Consider the following 16,211-nt stretch of genomic DNA (forward strand, 5'->3'; position numbering starts at 1 on the left):
TGTCCAGTTTGATAGGAGACAAACTCAGCAGGTCCAGTCTATTACCTTATGAGTGGTCCCTCAGCCACAAAGTGGCAAAATGATTTTTCATCAGTGGGGTCAGCCTTGCTGTGATCTTTTTTGCATCTCCCCTAAACAACAAATGCAGGAGCTTCTTTGCCCTAATCCCATGGTGGGGGAGTCGTCGAAGCTCTTCTCCACGATTGCCCCCCATCTGTTATATGCCTATCCCCCAACTCCCTTGATCCCCAGATTCTTAAAGAAGACAGCCAGATTGAAGAGCAGAGTAATCCTCATTGCACCTTACTGGTGTCAACAAGTGTGGTTCCCCATTCTTTGGCCTTACTTACTATCTCTACCTTGGATTCTGGATCCAACTCCAGACCTTTTGTCCCATCCTGCAGGACTGATTCACCCAGATCTTCACAACGTCAGACTGTGACCATATGGTTTCTCCAATTCTGTTGATGGCCAGTCAACCTATGCTTTCTTCCCCAGTCCGTTCTATTATCTTATCCGATAAACCTTCTACTAGGAACTTGTACAAAGGTAAGTGGAAAAGATTTGTTTATTGGACAGAGCAAAACCACATAGAACCCTTTACAGCTCCTACATAGACAGTCCTTGAATTTCTGGTGGAATTATTTAGTAAAGGAGCACAGCTACTATTAAACTTCAGCTTGCAGCAATTTCAAATTTCCATGTGGGAATACACAATTCTTTGCTATGTTCAGAAATACTTTTTTGCTCAGACCTCCCTTTAAGGACCCTGTACCCCATGGGATTTAAGTCTAGCACTGCAGACCCTGATTCATTCTCCCTTTGAGCCTGCAGCCAAATGTGATTTTTAAAATTCCTATCGTGGAAGTCAGCGTTTCTGGTTGTTATAATCTTGGCCAGGAGAATATCAGAACTTCACACTTTATCCTCCGAACCCCCTTACTTGGTCTTTCACAAGGATAGGGATACCTTATGAACCAATGCTTCCTTTCTACCGAAGGTGGTGTCAGAATCCAGTACTAATCAGGCCATTCATCTTCCAGTATTCTTTCCAAATGTCAGTAACCAAGGAGAATTCTTGTTGCATTCATTGGCTTTCCATAGACAGTTACATTATTATTTGCATCATACAAAGGATTTCAGAAATCAGACGATCTTTCATTTCCTTTGTGCACCATAGGTTGGGGCAACCTGTCAAGAAAGTAACTATAGCCAGATGGATAATGGAATGTTTTTCTTTGGTGTATGCAGAATTGAATGTGCCCCTCCACAAACCTGTAAGAGCTCATTCTACCAAATCTGGGGCAACTTCTACAGTTTTTCAGTTTAGAACTTCCATGGATAATATTTGTGCATCTGCTGCCTGGTCAAATTCACATACCTTTATCAACCACTACAAATTAGATCTCGTCTCAAGGGAAGGAATGACATTTGGCTTGGCCGTTCGCAGGAACATCCTTCCTTCGGGTCCATCCAGGGCTCATGTAGCTGGGGACTCTGTCCCATACTTTGAGGATGAATGAAAATTGAGAACATCAGATAAAGAAGTTACATACTCACCTTAATGTTCCATCTGTGTTATCTATTTTTATTCAGCCTCATCTCCCCACCCTCCAACCCCCAGCTTTTTTGGGTTCAAATTCCCTCTGACAAGAAACATATTTATGAGGACACAGTCAACATCCCTTACTCCTGTGGATTTCAACTTCAGTGATGGCATCTTGCATAGTACTTTGTTTCTGCTTCTTCTTTCAAGCTTATATGTATTGTCTGAGGTGAGAGGGGACCAGAGCACTGTGGGTAGGGAAGAGCTCAAGAGTTTGTAGGCTTCCATGAGCTGTAGTAATGGCTGAGTTAGATCCGAGTCCCATACGTTGAGGCTGAATGAAAATGCACAACACAGATAGAATGTTATGGTGAGTACATAACTTCTTTTTTAGCCATACTGACCGATCCAGGGATCCTTCTGTTTTGTTTCATACTTTTTTTCCACGAAAAAGGTTGCAGTATTTGGAAAGTACAGGGAACTCTTGAACAGTGACTGCAAGTAGAGAATAAGTCTGCATGTATGCAGATTTAGTATGCCAGAGGTGCCAAATTACAGGCTTGGGGAGATAGCTGCTTAAATAGGTATGGAACTACAGCATGATGCACCTAAGCGAACACTTTCTAGTTGTCTGTAAAATAACATCAGTCCTGTGTCCCCAGCTCAAGTTACATTATCTGGAAGCAGAGAAGGAAGCCTGGGTAGTAGCTAGCAAACATGTAAGACTGCCCTAGGAGAGTTAAAAAAAAAATCAAAGAAAGCTACATAATTTGCTTGAAATAACTAAATGGGTTGTAAATTGAGATATTCTGACCAGGGTATTCCACAGTAACCTGTGCCCATAAATACTTAACTGCATACCTCATGTATTAGGTGACCAAGTGACTGAATTATACAGATAATACTGTCCAGGGTGTATTTACAGTCTTAGAGGTTAAATGGTGTACACACTTTCAAATGGAATCTTTTTGTGCAGTCTATCAAAACAATGGAACAGTGCAATACAGAAGTCTAAGAAGTCATCAAAAGAAAAAAAAGGAGTAGGAGGAAAAAGTGGGAGTTGGAGAAGACAGACCAGGCTCGGAAGGAATACCGTTTGGTTTCAGTAGCAAAGAACAAGGCATTAGAGGTACTCCTCCAACTTCTGGAAAGTGGCTCAGTAGATGACTCAAAGAAACTCCATCAGGTTGATAGGCAAAGACAAAAAGATAAAGAACATGGTACCCTTCATAAGAGATACCAACAACAACCTGCTTACCAGTCCACAAGACATCAAAGGCAGTTGGAAGAAGTACCTACATTTTCTGACTGAAGAAAACCCCACAAAGGCTGTACTGCCTCAGACATAGCCTACAGTGAGAGAAGAAGAGGATCCCACCCCAGACAAAATAAGACCATCTCTACTGAAATTAAGTCAGGGAAAGCAGCAGGCTCAGATGAGGTCACAGCAGGTGTGATAAAGATGTTGGGTGAGCTAGGGGTGAAATGGCTCCTGAGGATACTCATAGCAGTATGGAGATTGAGAGACCTATCCCAGATGATTGAGGATAGGCATACTAGTGCCATTGTTCAAGAACAAAGGGGGCATTCACAACTGTGAGCAGTACAGAGTTATCAAACTCCTGTCACACTGAACGTTCTGAACAGGGTGAGTAATAAATGAATACACAGAGTAGTAAAAAATAAGATGGAAAACGAGCAGTTAAGATTCAGATCAGGATACAGCACAACCAATCTGATGTTTGCACTGAGACAGATACTTGAGAAGTAACTAGAAATGATGAAAGAGTCTAAATGGGCATTCCTAGACTTGGAGAAAGTGTATGACAAGGCCCCAAGAATGCTGGTTTGGGCAGTTCTGTGGTGGTTCAGCATCCCAGAAACATTGATAGAATTAATGCAAGCTATGTACAAGGACCCAATGATTTAAATACGAACAGGTGTTCAGTCTTGCAGAGGAGTTCCTAGAGGGAGTGGGTGTGTGTGCATCAAGGTTCAGGTCTGGACCTACTGCTGTTGATATTGGTAATGGACTACATTAGCAAACAGGTCAGCGGGGACAGGTCAGTAAAGTTACTGTATCTGGACGATGTTACATTACAGGCAGAGCCTGAGCAAGAACTTAAGTAAATGGTAAGAGAATGGAATGCAAAACTGAAGGCACATGGAATAAAACTGAGTACATATAAGATGGTTGTAATGGCAGCAAATGGATCAAATCCGAAGATGCTGAGAATTGAGACAGAAAGAAAAACAGTGGAATAGGTTAACAGCTTCAGGCATCTAGGAGAAGTGGTTGAGTAGAACAGAAATTTAAATGAGGAGGTCAAAGCTAGAATCAGAGGGGCTGCAGCCAACTGGGAGAGTGTCAGGTGTAGTATATAATGGAAGAATGCTGAAGAAGCTGAAAAGTAAGGTGTACAATACATTGGTGTGACCAGTACTACTCTGTGGTACAGAAACCTGGGCAGGCAATTGAGGAAGCTGGAGGTGATGGAGATGAAGTACCTGAAGTTGGTGGTATGATGTACAGTATGGGGCAGATGAAGAAACGAGGACATAAGAGCAGAAGCCAAAGTAGAAATAATTACAAAAAAAGTCAGAGAGAACAGATTATGGTGGTTCGACCACATGTGCAGGAAATCATAAGACAATCAGGTGAAGATTTGGAATAGACAAGAAGTCAACACCAGACAGGGGCATCCAGCAAAAAAAAGGTGGATGGATTTTGTGGGAGAGGACCTGCGTTAGTCATGAGTGTCGAAGAAAGTAGGAGAGTGGAAATGAACAGAAAGAGAAGGCAACAAGTGACACAACACCCTGACCCCATGTAGAAAATGAGATAAAAAGGGTTGGGGGTTGATGATGACCAAAACAACAGTTTTCATATTAAGTGCTTTGAATATTAGAAGTATTTTTATTATGATGTGAAGCACCGTTCTTTTACAGTTAATTTCTTTCCCAGTTAGAGTTCTCATGTTAAGGCTCCAAGTGAGTTTGCAAAGAGTGAAGATTACAGTATTTATTTATTTGTTAGCTTTACTGTTTGCTCATGTTTTCTATAACCACACCAACAAATGGTCATTGAAGGTAATAGGCAACAATTTCTATAAAGCCACAAAGCAATATAGCTAATAAAGGTGAGCAGAAACAACTTCAGAAGAAGAAGAGCTTTTTATTTATATTGTGGTGTCTCAATCAGGCAAACTCTTCTGTAATGGTTTGCAAATATTGTGAGCTGACTATCACTGCATATAAAGTAGTATTTATGATCCTACTTTGTGGTACTGTTCATGTATTGGCAGACAGAGGTTTTAATTCAGCATGGAGTAATATATGTATTTTCATGAGTTCTGAACATGAAAGCATATGGTTGCTGCCACTGAAAAACATCTACACTTCAAAGTTTGGTGGTCACCAACGAGGAAGGAATGTTGAGTCATGTTCCACAGTTAGTTTTCCTTGAAAAATGTTTACTGATTTTGTTGCCTTTACCTGAACCTCCCTAAAATATTATGTTTTACGTTATTTTTAACAGAATAAAAATTAAACATTAAACTAGTAATAATGATGATGATGATAAAGATTCACAGTGTTTTCACAGGTGTTAAAAACATAAAATAAGATTACAGTGCTTTCATAAGTGCTATCAGAACTGCTACTGAACATTAGAAACAGATTTACTTCACCTTATCTGAGGCGTTATTGCTTTGCAGTTTTTGTTTTTAATAATCAAAAATGCTTGACCACATCTTAAGAGAAGTGATAAAAGCAGCATATTGCTTTAGTAACAAAAAAGTTCTTGAAAAAGCAGCATGTTTTTTTTTTGTAGCAAAAATGTTTTGTTGTATTAATAACAAAAGTTAAAAAAAAAAGTTGATAATGAATTACTGAAACTCTGAAAAAGAGCCACAGCATGAAGCACAACAGGTTTATTACTGTGACTAAGTAGAAAGCAAATGTTCTTTGTGTTTCACTGTTGCAGTCATCACACTTGGGTTATCCTGCCAGGGGTAGCTTTCATTTGGCCAGAATACCAGAGGCTTAGTATTTATGCGTCGGTTCCTGTCGCTTCAGGACTGACATCAGGTTGTCAGTGGTATAAAAACAGGCAGCCGACACCATTACATCAGTCTTTCTTGGCGAGGAGCCCGAAGCAGAAGCAGTTCGCACGAGTGCCGGTCAGCTGCTACCTGAGTTTTCGTTTCCGAAATTGAATCTTCATGAAGTCTTCTAAAGCTAAGTACCCCGTTGGGTATCCCTTTTTCTTGCTGTAACCGATGTCAGAAAAAGTTAACAAGTGTCTCACCTGTGGAAAGCAAATACCACACAGAGATTTCCATTCATACTGCATCACCTGTTTAGGCCCAGACCACGGCATACCTTGCTGCCGGATTTGTGCTTTGTTCAACGCCCAAATTATTCGTTGTCTGATCCTTATTGTAGCCGAATACTTTCGTTCTCTATTCCAAAATGGCTTCAGTAAGCTATTCGACTACCAAGCAACTGAAAAAACATAAGGATAAAGACAGAGACAAGACCGCACAGGTCCAAAACTATCGACGATGCTTTTGTTAAGCTAGTCGCCAGTTTGCCGGTACTCAGTGAGGTGTTTTTGCAGCCCCTGATGCCCGCTTCGATGGATTCACATGCCGCTACCGAGACTGTTCTTTGACTACGGAACCTGCAGATGTCACTATCTTGAATGGGTCTGGAGTCGCTGTGCAGGCACCGGCTTCTGAGGAAGTTCTTCGCACTACCAATATTCGACACAAACCGACTACTTAATTTACATCTTTGGTTCTTTCTAAAACTACTGGGTTTCTAAGGCCAAGAGTACGAACTATGCCTAAATAAACGATGACCCAAACTCAAGTGCCTCCTTCCTTGCTGCAATCACAGATGCGTAAAATGGTGGAACACCTGATCATGCTGATTAGGGGAAGCCAGCCTTCCCCTGCTAAAAGAAAAAGTGACTGGTCTCCAGCAGCTTTATCTGACCAAGAGTCCAATGAGACTGAGGTTTCTGATTATGAAGACATGCCCTTATCTGCCCATGAGGATTCAGATGCAGTGGAATCCATTCCTTCTGCCTCTCCTCCAGAGGATTTTTCTTTTGGTGAAACCCTGCATATGTTGGAGAGCATTTCCATTGGGAATGACAGGATTATCCTCAGTCCAAAAAGAGACTCGGAGAATTTTTAGACTTACCACAGCACAGATCCTTAGCTATCCTTCCTGTTCTGGATATTATGGATGATGTCTTTATGGAATCCAGTCTAACTCCTGTTACTTTACCCCCTGCTCCCAGGAAACCTGATAGGTACTACAGAGTCCCTGACTCTCACAAGTTTATTTTCAAAAATCCTACTGCTGACCCAGAAGTCATCTCCCAAGGACCTAAAGGAATAAAAGCGACTACAGCTAAGAATCTCACCCCCCTCAGACAGGGATTCCCGAGTTTTAGACAGATGGGGTAAAAAAGTATACACCTTTGCAACTCTTGCCATTAGGGCATTAAAATGTCAGTTCCACATGCTGAAATACCAGCAACACTCTATGGAACTTAATATCTACCTTCCCTGACTGTGCAGAAAATAAAGAATTGCAGGAGCTCATGCACTCTGCAAGCCAAGTCAGCAAGCATACCCTGCAATGTGGGTTTGATGCCCTAGAAGCATCTTGCAGGGCAGCAATCACAGGTTCTGTGCATAGAAGGCATGCCTGGCTTAAGGAGCAGGCCTTGCCAGGTCATGTCAAATCAAAATTATTGGACGCACCTCTGAACAAGGACAATCTGTTTGGTACCAAAGCAGAAGAGGTTTTAAAAAAGATAGAAGAAAAAGCTAAGTCTATGCAGACAGTCAAAGATTTTTTGCAAGTGCAGCCACCAAGATTCAGTGGGCATTGCCCCTCAAAATATTGGTCCTTTCCAGCCCCCCCCAAGACCACCTCAAACTAGACCTAGGGGAAACAACCCCCCCCGACTTCAGTCTCAGGGTATGCCGAGATCTAAGCAATGGAGTACCTCCACTTCTAAAACAGGGAGTGTTAAGCCACCCCCTTTGGGAAAGAATTCACAATGACTTCTCAGCTCCTCTCCTCACCTCCGCCCAATTTCTCGTGCCCCTAGGAGGAAAACTTGCCCACCATGCTAAAAACTGGACCTCCATCACCAACAATCGATGGGTCCTCAACATAGTATCCCAGGTGTACAAATTTTATTTCCATACGTTGCCAACCCCAAAAGGGTTCCCAGACCTTCCTCCAAACCAGTGGGCAGAGGCACAAAACCAAGTTCAATCCCTGCTGTCCATAAGGGCAATTCAGCCTGTTCCTGCAGAACAGATAGGCCAAGCTTTTTATTCCAGACTTTTCCTGGTAGCCAGAAAAAAGGGCACTTGGCGACCAATCTTAGATCTATCCATTCTAAACACCTTCCTGGTGGTACCAAAATTCAAAATGCTCACCCTACAGCAGCTTCTCCCTATTTTGTCCAAAGATGCCTGGTTAGCCACCCTAGATCTAAAGTAGGCCTATCTGCACATCCCAATCAGGGAATCCTGCAGGAAATATATCTACGTTTCAGGGCAGGACCTATGCATTATCAGTTCTCTGCACTTCCCTTTGGCTTATCCACTGCTCCCAGATTTTTCACAAAATGACTGGCTCCAGCCATTGCCTACTGCAGACAGAGAAATATTCAAATTTACCCCTACTTGTACGATTGCCTGGTTCAGACAGACAGTCAGGAATAGCTGTTGCAGCACCTGACATTTGTAAAGGACCTCCTAACCTCCCTGGGGTACACTATCAACAAAAAAACGCCAAAAACTAGTCTCTAGTCAAACAATTGTATTCATAGGAGCAAGCTTGGGCACAGGATCCCAGATGGCATTACTTACTCCAGAAAAACAAACCTGACAGGCTACTTCTCTCAAATGGCCACCAGAACCCAGTTATCCACAAGGAAAATATCCTGCAAGCTCTAGGGTTCATGGCCTTCTGCATTCTACTAATTCCATATGCCAGACTGCATATGAGGAAACTTCAGTGGTACTTAAAAAGTCTTTGGTGCCAACATTCTCAGGACCTGGAAACTATCATACCTATGATACCTTGTCTAAGGAAAAAGTTAGTTTGGTGGGCAGCAACATGCAACCACAACAAGGGGCTTCCCTGTACACAACCTCACTCTACCCAGACCCTAAGCATAGACACATCAGACTATGCCTGGGGTGCACATCTGGATGGCAGGTACATTCAGGGCCACTGGAGCCCAAATCCAATTCATCTGCACATCAACCAAAAGGAGATGCTAGCTGTTCAGCATGCTCTGACAGCTTTCAGATCCCTACTCTGTCCAGGACCTCTACTAATCAAAACCGACAACACCACAGTGATGTGGTACATCAACAAGCAGGGGGTAATCCACTCTTACCCACACTGCAGGCTAGCCATGACCCTCTGGAACACAGCCTCAGCCATGCATATTCACCTGCAAGCTCAATTCCTGCCAGGCAAACAAAGCTCTGGCAGACATCTTAAGCAGAAATCTCCTAGACCCATGCAAGTGGCAATTAAACCACAACACCTTCAGCCTTGTGACCAAGGAATGGGGTACCCCGAAGGTGGACCTATTTGCCTCCACCTACAACCACCAGCTCAGTAAATTCTGCACCAGGGAACCTCACAGCAAGGCCTGGAAAGTGGATGCCCTATCCTTCCAGTGGGCAAACCTCTCAATCTCTGCTTTTCCATCTCTACCTCTTCTTACAAGAGTATTACTCAAGATAAGGGAGGAAAGACCAAGTGCAATCCTGATTGCCCCAGACTGGCCTTGCCAGCACTGGTTTCCCACTACTGCGCAGTCTGTCACCGTTGCCTCCATGGCACCTCCCCCAGATCCCAACTCTCCTGACTCAGCAGGAGGGACAGTTCTTACATCCTCAATTGCCGACCCTGAACCTTGCAGCCTAGCTTATTCCTTGACTACTTCTTCAGTGGCCAGCCTAAGCAAGCAATTACTGGATGTCATACATGAAGCCAGATGACCCAGTACTAGAAAATCCTGTGCTGACAAGTGGAAAAGGTATTGTTCCTGGATCCAGACTAAAGGAGTGGAATCAGCACAGCCCTCCTTACCTGTCATCCTGGATTACCTAGCAGACCTACTCCACAGGGGCCTATCCTTCTCTTCCATTAAGATCCATGCCTCTGCCATCTCTGCTCATTACAGCACTGAGCTGTCTCTCTTCTCACACCCTCTCATCTCTCAGTTCCTGAGAGGGGCTAACAACTTAAGGCCATCAAGAAGAACCCCTATCCCTGCTTTGGACCTTAACTTTGTGTTGGAAAGGCTCACACTTAACCCTCTTTGAGCCTGCAGCATCAGCAGAGTTAAGGTTTCTCTCTTGGAAAACAGCCTTGCTTCTGGCCATCACTTCAGCCAGATGAGTGTCGGAGCTACAAGCACTTATGGCTGTGGAACCCTTCATTATTTTCATGTTGACAGGGTCTCCCTCAGAACTAACCCAACTTTCATGCCTAAAGTGGTGACCATTGTGGCTCTCAACCAATCTATCCATTTGCCCACCTTTTTCCCTAATCCTCAAAATAAGGGGGAAAGGATCCTGCATTCTTTAGATGTGCATAGACAGCTCAGATTCTACCTTGATAGGACTAAGCCCTTTAGGAAATCTGACCAGTTACTAGTCAGCTTTGCACCAGGGGCAGAGGGCAAGGCCATAACAAAGCAAACCATCTCCAAATGGATAGCACAATGTATCCATTTTTGTTACAAACACCATGGGAAACCACCCCCTCAGGGGGGTCAGAACACATTCCACTAGGGCAACCTCAACCTCTACCTCTACAGCCTTTCTGAGAGGAGTCCCTACCAGAGACATTCTAGAAGCTGCAACTTGGAGTTCTCTTCATACCTCCACCAAGCATTACCACCTGCCTATATTCTCCAAATCTAGGGTGGGCTTTGCAACCGCAGTACTGCGGGGCATACTAGTCAGCCTCAACTCTTCTTGACTGCCTCCACCCATTCTTCAGCTTTGGGAATCAACCCAAGCGTGATGACTCAACAGTGAAACACGAAGAACATAGTACAGTTGTGTACACTTACCATAAATGCAGATGTTCGAGTTTATTCACTGTTGCAGTCCTGATTTCCCACCCTCCAGCCCCCTTGTCTCTCTCTCTCTCTCTCTCTCTCTCTCCTCTTCATCACTCTTTACAGGGCTATTGGTATTTACTTTTTATTAGTGGTGTTTTTCCACCATAACTTAGCTCCCTATTTGGGGGCTCCTGACATTTGGGCCAAGAAAAACTGATGTAATGGTGTCTGCTGCCTGTTTTTATACCACTAACGACCTGACGTCAGTCCTGAAGTGATAGCAACCAACGCAGAAATACTAGGCCTCTTGTATTCGGGCCAACTGAGGGCTACCCCTGGCAGGATAACCCAAGTGTGATGACTGCAACAGTGAATACACTTGAACATCTACATTTCTGGTAAGTGTACACAACTGTACTTTGTGTTTGCACCTTTGATGGGTTTATTACTATGCAGCCTTACTAACACATGAATTGCTGTATGGTTATAACTTCAGTTATTTTCTGCACTGCTTATCAGCAGCAGCAAGTCTTTTTGAAAAGTACTGGAATGCATACCAGCCTTTGTGCTAAACCAAAGTGTTGCATTTGTGTATCCCCAAGCTATCAGAAAAAAGCTGTTCATTGCAGCACAGTAGCAGTCATTAGGACACCAGTTAACTACATATTCATTCCGTGATTAGCTCATTAGTGCCTCTCTGCTGTGGAATGTCACACCTCCATATATCTTCAAATTCTAAGACATTTTCTGAAAAAAAGATCAAACTAAAAGCTTAAAACAAAGAAATGTAAATACTTTGTGAACAAGAAAAGCTATTAAAATAGTACAAATGGCAATGGTATAAAAAGTCATCTTTATAGTAATAGCACATTCACTGTGTTTATTTGCATCAGTACTATAGCAATATACACAAATTCACATTAACATTTGTCTCTAAAGTTTCACAAATTGTCATATCTTGGAAACCAGAACGTAGATATATATTTTCAAAACACTTTTAACCAGACATGAGCTTTAATATGTGAAAAAGAAATCCATCTCTTGAGTATTTCTTTACTGAAATATTTACAAAATGTGAAAATGTTTATTTGAACATTTAGCAGTATTAAACATCTCAAGATACAAAATCAATGACCACAATCCATTAACATCGCTTGTATTTATCTTCCCCCTGGTAATAACATTAATACCCTTGAAAGCATTCTTAACTGGATATCTATCAATCTTCCACAAGAAACTTTAGTACTTGGGGACTTTAACATCAATTGGAAGTCCTACAGTACCCCTCATCCCACCACCCACATTAATCTTTATGGCTTCTCACAAGTTATTACCTCCCCTTCAAGAATTAATAAAACCAACAACAAAGAAAGTACATTAGATTGGATTCTTACAAACTCTCCACATCTCACATACAAAGCAGGAACCCTCCCTGATGATCTCAGTGATCACTCACTCACTTATATCATCAGACACAAAACTAACATACCTAACCCTACTACTTATCGTACAATCTGGACTAAAAAATTCTTCAACCCTGAACTTTTCCAGCTAGTACTCAAACACTGCGATTGGTCACCACTAAAAACACTCCCCCTAGATAAAGCAGTTGACTACTTTAATTCCACATTCTTATCCATCCTTGACCAACATGCCCCTGTACGCTCTATTAGAAGTAACACTAAACCTGCCCCATGGCTCACCAAAGCAACTAGACAGAAAATTCTCCTCAGAAACAAATCTTGGTCAAAATGGCACACTACCAGGAATTCAACAGACCACCAAACCTTTAAACAACTTAGAAATACTACTAAAAAAGCTATCCTGCTAGATAAAAAAAATTTTATATCCAACTACAACAAACTAACCAAAGGAATCCACAAAAATTTTGGTCCAGCATCAACAAACTCCTACACCCAGGTCAAACTATTACACCTATCCCACAAGGCTCCAATCAAAATAATCCAACACAAACTGCCAATGCCTTTAATTCTTTCTTTACAGATACCATTCAAACACTAGCTAAGCAATTATCTCCAACTTCCCCTAATCTAACCACCTCTCCAACTTACCCAATTCCATTATTTCAGCTAAAACCTGTACCTACATCCTTCATTTGCTCTCTTCTAGAAAAACTGAAACCTACTACCCCCTCTGCTGACCATCTACCTGCTGAATACCTGCAAAAAGGTGCCAAAGCCATAGCCCTCCCCATTTCCATACTTATAAACAGAACTATAACCAAAGGAAATATCCCATCTATCTGGAAAATGTCACACATCATCCCCCTTCATAAAGGTGGTAACTCCATTGACATTTCAAACTATAGACCAATAGCCTTACTCTCTCCACTGGCAAAAATAATGGAAAAATGTGTCCATAAGCAACTACTCACTCATCTAATTGATAATAACTTACTTGCCAACTGTCAACATGGATTTAGACCTAACCACAGCACCATCACAGCCCTACTCTCCTTAACAGACTGTATAAATTCTAACTGTAATAACAATACCCTTTCCTCTTCTGTCTTCATTGATTTATCTAAGGCTTTTGATATGGTTAACCACCAGCTCCTTATTGAAATACTTAAATCTCTTTCTCTTGATACTTTAGCATTACAACGGTTCAAATCCTACTTAGAGAATAGACAACAAGCAGTACTATGGGAAAGCAACCTATCTTCTCACCTCCCCATTTCCCTTGGTGTCCCCCAGGGCTCCATTTTAGGCCCATTGTTATTTTCCATTTTCATTAATGACCTCCACCTAGCAATTCCACATGCATCATGCATTCAGTATGCAGACGACTCCACCATTATTTGCTCAGCTAATACTCCTACCGAGCTACAATCCCTTACACAAAATGCATTTAATACAGTTGAACAATGGTTTTTAAACTGTTGCCTTCTACTTAACCCTAAAAAAACTAAACTCCTACTTTTTACTCCTACTCGTAGGTCTGCCACTCTTCACTTCACTCTTACATCCAACAATGGGACTCGCATATCTCCTGACACAACCACCAAACTTCTTGGAATAACCATAGATAATCTAAACTTCGACACTCATACTAACATCACTATAAAAACAGTAAATAATAAACTGGGATCCCTTTACAGAATCAAACTCTTCCTTACTCCTTCAACCAAAATCGCTATAGCTAGAACTCATTTAATCACTACCTTACTCTATGCTTCACCCATATACACCAGTCTCTCAAAAAACAACCTAAACAAACTTGCTACTACCTATCACAGCATTGCTAGATTTGCCACAGGATCTCCTTTTAGAACACATCACTGCAACAACCTAAAACAACTAGGATGGCTAGAGTTTCATAACCAGATACTATCTCAACAACTCACTATTATCCATAAGAGCTTGTACTACCCACCTATACACCTGTACTGACTACTCTCATTACCCCCTACAACAATCTTAAGAACCTACGCTCCTCTAATAAGCCACTTATTACTATCAACAAATCCAACAACTCAGCTGGAGATTCACTGTTCTCTAACTCTGTAGGCAAACACTGGAACAGGCTTCCCTCTGAACTCCTATCTCTGTCCTCCATAAGACTCTTTAAACTGAAAATAAAACAATTTCTCGCACTCACTGGCTCTGCCCTTGTACTAACCCTGACTAACTGTCTTCTCTTCTATTTCCTATGTCTTCTCTGCTCCTAACAAGAGTATATTCTACCTACTTACATCCTCTTGCTGCTTCCTATATATCTTTATTTCACTGTATCATATGATACATCTGTATAATTAATCAACTGTTTATACTTTTTTATCCTGCTTGCAATTGAAAACAACTATTTTGTTTTTATATGTATTGCATTGCATATCACCTCATCATGCGCTAGGTATGCTTGTAATGACAACTGTACCTAATCTGCAGGTCTGTAATCTGTTGACCCTTTTTAACTACCGTTATAATTCTTTGAATTTGTGATAATTATTACAGTTATATATTGTGTCTGTGTATGGCTGTAACTGTTTAGAGCTATTTTACTACTGTTATACTTCTTTGAACTTGTGATTATTTTTTACTGTATAAAATTGTCTGTGTTGGAGCTTTTCTCCCCGGGCCTCTACTGAACATGGATTTTTATTCCAGTTAGACTAGCCCGGTCAACAAATGCAAAATAAATAAATAAATAAATAAATCCCTGTTGCAGGCTAGGTATGTGGTTACTAGAGGGCATATCCATAGAGAGAAAATAGGGTGGGGCATGGCTGAGCTGCCATGGAAACGAGGAGAAATGTCACGCACTCCATTGTACACCCACCCCAGACTTTACCACAGGAACTGCAAGTGAGGGGGTAAGAAAGAGTGTAGATCATAATGTAAAAACTCCCTGGCTAGATGATGGATAGTAACCACCCTGGATGTCCTTAGGGTCTTCTTTGGCCCCAGCTCAAATTTGGGCATTGTTCCTGGGGGTGAAGTGGAGTGCCGGTAGACCTAGTGAAGGACATGGGGCACTGAGATGACTTTCAGACTGATAGTAAGGTGAGAAAAAGGGTATTAAAAATGCAGACATTTTCATTCTTAACTTTTTTTTTAAGTGACATGGTTGAAAAATATATTTAAATCGCAAGGAAATTTTTAGTGTTTCGATAAAGGCAAATAATTAAGTTAAGCAACCCATTTAAGGAGAAAATTTGGGAATGAACCCTAATAAGCCATGCTGCATTGTCATGTTTTATTATCTAAGCTTTTAATTTCTCTAAATTAGATTTGACTTATTTTGCTCCACATTCCAAGGACAGAATGTAAGTTACATTTTCAAGCAGCACCTGGCATAACATTTATAGTTTTCCTTGTTGGAATCTCTGAAAAAAGATGTTACCATAGCTCTCAACCTTCCATCGCAAAAATGAAGAACACTCGCCTTCATAATGTGGAACAACTGGGAAAAATGTGGAACACATACTAAATGGCTTACTAACAACTTCAACTAGGAAGGTCATAGGATGGTTAAAATATGCTGGTTTTACTTCTAAAGAAGATCATTTAATGAATTAAAATGATTAATTTCAATTTACCATGGATTTCACTTAAAAAAATTCCTAACACTGAATGTGTGACAGAATTCCTAACACTGAATGTGTGACAGATTCTTTCAATGTGGAACTTTAAGGAATTTCGAGGAACATGAACTTTTTAAGACCCCAAATGAGGTACGTTCCTCGTAATGAGGTACACTTGAGAGGTATGGATGCTACTGTTGTGGAGGTTTTCTGCTCCACTGTGAATTGTTTCACTATTTACTGCTGTTATCTATGTTATGGGTACTTCATACTTTGTTTATTGGGTTAACCCAACTGGGCAGAAGCCCTTTGTCAGCGGAGACCCGAGGAGAAAAGCTCCAGTAATACAAGAAACAAACCGTGAATAGCTTGGTCAGTTGTTGCACAAGAAACAAGAGAATATCAGAACTATAAGTAAATAACAAGGTCAGTTGCTACAAGTGAACAAAATGATATAGAATATACACAGTACAAATATGTCAAAAGAAAATCAG

General features: G+C 41.4%; 1 protein-coding gene across 1 annotated transcript in view; it reads left to right on the forward strand.

The window, feature by feature from the left end:
• The window catches only part of OSBPL1A (oxysterol binding protein like 1A), a gene marked incomplete in the record, with an annotated part of 2,690,541 nt that overhangs the window by 460,574 nt on the left and 2,213,756 nt on the right, over positions 1-16,211 (forward strand).

Source organism: Protopterus annectens, chromosome 3.part0 (assembly GCF_019279795.1).
Source record: "Protopterus annectens isolate FY-2018-M chromosome 3.part0, PAN1.0, whole genome shotgun sequence".
Taxonomy (NCBI): domain Eukaryota; kingdom Metazoa; phylum Chordata; order Ceratodontiformes; family Protopteridae; genus Protopterus; species Protopterus annectens.